This window comes from Triticum aestivum, chromosome 2B (genome assembly GCF_018294505.1).
Source record: "Triticum aestivum cultivar Chinese Spring chromosome 2B, IWGSC CS RefSeq v2.1, whole genome shotgun sequence".
Lineage (NCBI taxonomy): Eukaryota > Viridiplantae > Streptophyta > Magnoliopsida > Poales > Poaceae > Triticum > Triticum aestivum.
The window spans coordinates 633,924,605-633,929,278 of record NC_057798.1 but is presented as its reverse complement, the minus strand read 5'-3'; the positions used below and the strand labels follow the sequence as shown (position 1 = coordinate 633,929,278).

The 4,674-nt window shown below is 48.8% G+C and overlaps 1 long non-coding RNA gene across 1 annotated transcript; it reads right to left on the bottom strand.

The window, feature by feature from the left end:
* Positions 1 to 2,760: 2,760 nt before the first annotated feature.
* On the bottom strand, positions 2,761 to 4,330 carry LOC123041832 (uncharacterized). Its single transcript, XR_006418650.1, has 2 exons — positions 4,239 to 4,330; positions 2,761 to 3,011 (listed from the first exon to the last, which is right to left on the bottom strand). It is a non-coding gene; the product is annotated as an uncharacterized lncRNA (long non-coding RNA).
* Between the last annotated feature and the right edge of the window lie 344 nt (positions 4,331 to 4,674).

The window sequence follows — 4,674 nt, the reverse complement described above, 5'->3', positions numbered from 1 at the left end:
GGCATGTATGAGGGCCCGGTGCGACGCTCCGGTGGCATTGCTACCCCCCAGGGCCCCCATCTCGCCTAACCCTGGAGCGGTTGACCACGAGATCTATCCCTTTGACTTTCCACGGACAGGTTTTGACCAGTGGACCTCTCCACCCGGTTGGGTTACGTCAGCCCATACGAACACCTGGGAGCAACATCCGGGCCAAACCCACAGCAAGATCCCGTCCATGTAGACCCGACGCGTCCATTTCCCCCGTCCAGGTGTCGCCGGCGGCGCCGTCCCTGAGTGGGGCCACACCCGGAAGACGTGTGCCACCTCTTCAACCGGTTGTGGTAGGTCATCCCATATATAGAAATAGTTGGGAGCAACGTCCCCTCCGTATAGACCCGGTGCAGCTGTTTCCCCCCTCCAGGTGTCGGCCGGCGTCGGCGCCGTACGTGAGGGGGGTCACACTCCCCTTCGTATAGAATCGAAAAAATGTATGTATGCTTATATATATTAACAAATGCTACATGTAAGTTAGTCAAATAATAATACGTAAAAACAATAAAAATATAGCTATGCAAAAAAATGAAAAAAATATTTATGCCGACGGCAAAGCCGTCGGCATAGCTACGATCAGGGCGCATGGACGGCGCGGTGCGGATCGATGACGTGTCATCTATGCCGACGACAGCCGTCGACATAGGCCTTGGTCGGTGCGGTCTGGATCGATGACATGGTAACCTTATCTATGCCGACGGCCGGCCATCCCGGCCGTCGGCATATATCCAACGCCGTTAGCCGCCCGTCGTGGGCGTGGTCGTTGGGCCCACAGCTATGCCGACGGCCCGGATATGCCGACGGCTGCTTTAGGCGTAGATCCGGCTATGCCGACGGCCTTCCTTTGCCGACGGGGGCTGTCGGCGTATACCGGGATAGCCCGACGGCCTTTGTACGCCGACGGCCTGGGGCCAGCTGTCGACATAGTCTGGAAGAGGCCGACGGTCGCCATCGGCATACTTTTGGCCGTCGGCTTAGAGACTTGTTCCGGTCGTGTTGGCGACGATGGCCGACGCGGACATGGACGGCGTTACGGCCACGCCGCCGCTGGTGCCGTGGGAGGACGCGCTCGAGTTGGACATGGAGTGTTTATCAGGTTACAGCAATGGGAGGGGCAGACTAGCGTGCGCTTGTGAGGTTCTTATTGTACACAACGATGGCCACTGCTGCATTTACTCGATCGACGAGCGTCCGGCGATCGAGGAGACGCATATGTGTACTACATCAATTTTGTGTGGCCGGCGCATTCATGCTTAGCATACGAATCACCAGCGACGAGGAAGCGAAGCCAAAAGGTTCTTTTAATTGAGCCCTTTCAGTTTTCTTCTGCAGTTGTCGCTTCGTTTTGCTCTCGCCGGTGACTCTGACCGACAGAAAAATGACATAACTTCGATACTAAGAATTTCTCAATTTCTTTTTTTTCAAGAGTATGCCAATGGAGGCAGAAAAAGTATTTACAAGAAGTCACTCAGGATGCGAACATCTCAAATGACAAAACACCACACCTACACCAACCAAACTAGACTAGATCACTCTCTCACGAACGGATCTAAACCTCCAACACCCAAGCCCGCAAGCCTCCACTCCCTGATCTCAGCCAACACCTGATCCATATGCTGTGTTGGGGACCTCTGATCATGCAACCTGTTGAACACTCTAGCGTTCCTCTGTTTCCATAATGACCAAGCCGTTCCAATGACAAAAGAATCGAAACCACATCGTGTTCTGTCAGAGAAACTCCTTCTCTTATCAAGTCACCAGTCAACAAGTGTGTCCGTCTAAGTGGGGATCTGGGTGTTGATCCGCAAAGCCTCGAAGCAACCGTGCCAAACCTCCCTAGCATAAGTGCATTGGGTGAGTATGTGGTTGACGTTATCCTCCGCCTGTGCACAAGTGAAGCAGCTTGAAGACTCCGCTTGCAACCCATGTCGTGCCCTTCAAGCCGAGGTCCACAATATGTATTGGGAGCCCAGCCAAGCAAAAAATTTGCATCGAAGAGGCGCCCAACTCCTCCAGATGCAAATATGCACCAGCGTTCTTGTCAAACCCAAGCAAAGCCTCTCATAGGCCGATTTGGCCGTATAGTTCCCAGACTTATCCGCTGGCCATGAGAAGAGATATGGCTTGTCCAGGTCACACTCAACCGTGGCTATAGCGTGGCAAAGGTTGGCGACCTGTATGCGAGTCACAAAGGAGATGTCATCATGCACGTCATTAGCCCATGCATTGTCAATCATAGCTTGCTGCACTGTCCTAGTGTTGCGCGCACGACCGTTGACCATCTGCACAATGTTAGGTGCAATCTCACTGACTGTGAATCCATGGATCCATCGGACCTTCCAAAAGAGCACTCTTTCTCCATTGCCAACCTTGATCTTTACCAAGCTATTGAAAATCATCTTAGCATCCTGATCTTCAAGCATAGGGATTCCTTGCCACGGCCTACTAGGATTAGTCCTCCGGAGCCATTCCCATCTAACACGAAGGGCCAACGCTTGCAGCTGTAAGTTCTTCACCCCGAGCCCTCCAAATGTTGTGGGACGAGCCACCGTGTCCCATGCAACCAGGCACTGCCCGCCATTGATCTTGTCCTTCCCAGCCCAAAAGAAAGCGCGCATCTGTCACGACCCGAAGGTTCGGAAATAAATGTGACAGTCGCCGTGTCCTTATGAGTTGAAGAACACTCATAAGCACACAAGGCATGAGTAGCATATATCAGAACAACAGGGCACAAGTAATACTTTAATTCCAGCTTATTCTTTACATAATAGCTTACACCCTCACTTAACCAAATAATAGATAGTAGGCCAAGTGTTCAACCACGTGCATATGCACATGTATTGATAGCACTTCCTCTTATTCTTCACTGACTTTATTTAAGGATTAAACAAAGACTGCTAATTTTGACACCCTGGCCTAGGCGTCGACTTATTCCTCATGCTCCTCTAACTCCTCACCATGCCCACTTCCCGCGCACTCTGTGCATATCAGAGGAAAAAGGAAAACAATAGTGAGTATGTTGGGACATACTCAGCAAGAATATAAGAATGCAAGAATTAGTAGGTTGCAAGTTGAATGTGCATAAGGTAAAGATGCTTCAGCCTCCTGTTACCTTACAGGAGCAGGATGGAATTATACCGGCGCAAACCTATAGCAATAATCTCTGCAGAGACATACTAATAACCGTCGTAATCTCCACCAATGGTAATACCTATCTCCGGGAATCACGACGCCGAGTCCCCTACTTGTGTGAGGTATCTTCCATCTCACACTAGTACCGACTAAATTAGCCGCGTACCGTTATTTCAGGTATCGACCGCCCCGGGCTTGATATACCACACTTACCATGATCACGACGGTGTACGTTCTTAGATTATTCAAACATCATCGTTCGATCAATCCGTCAACCATGCACGCATGGTTCTCACAGGCATAATAATTACCAGCTCATCACTTATATTCATATGTAAAAACATTAATGCTAGTAACCAATTAATTGTTAACATATATTAAAAGTTCAGTTTGAGAGAGAAGACTGATATGCACAGTCTTGCCTTGGAGCGGTTCCTCCTCGGCTAAATCTGAGCTCCAACCTAAGCATGTTACAAACGCCCATCAGCTTATTATTTCATGTGACTTGCAAGTGGCAACATGGACATGAGCAGCTATATGCAGTACCAGTACAGGGATGTAACAAGTCGCTCTATAGTACTTGGCTATGCTAGAGTGAGGCGTGCACATCCCACTTTAACCTCAGTACTGTTCCCAGCTATTAAATTTGAGAAATACAACCACCTGCATGCATGCTAGCTAGCCATGAAGATTATTTCTTTACACAGGAGATGTACGCATGCATGGGTCTTGTAGTACTAGTACTACTCGTTCCCAGTCTTTCTTACCAACTAGTACTAGTTGTTCCTTCTTAAGCCAGCGAATAAATTCATCAGTGTAACAAAGCATGGATCAATAGAATGGAATCAGTCTGATGCAACTTCCAGTATTTTAGAATCTTTTCGTTCATTTACCCATAACACCACATCTTCCGTTAAGCAAGAATATCACCTCAAGTGTGGAAATCGATGGAAAGAAAACAGGAACATGTAGTAGGAGAGGAGAGATGCTACAGCTAGCTACCCTCAAGAATCTTAGATGACTTCATGAGACAAGACGAGGAACAGGGCGTTGGCTAAAGCTAGCAGCCATACCTCCTTGTCCTCAATTTCTCCGCAGCTTCTCCGATCGGTCGCTTGCTCTCCGCTGACTGCTTCCAACTAAAGTGGGGAATTTTCTGGGTGCGGGCGACCAGTACCGCACGGTTGAGAAGCTATTTATAGTGCAAGAGAAGAGGGTTGAAAGGATGACATCTGTCAAGGAAGGGCTACGTGGATGAGACTGATCTAACCCAGGTACCGACTACCCCACGGCTGGCTCACCCTGGTTACTGTGGATGCTTATCTACTCGCTGCTTCCTTAGCATAGATATTTTTTTGGAACACACCGCAGGTATTCTCCCTGCGTAAGTAATCTGCAGGACACTGAACTTATCTACTCTTTTCTCTTCTAGAATAACATTTTAACAGATAAACCCAGATATTTTAGAACCTAGGCAGTGAGATGTTTTGTACACGTAATCTACTAATG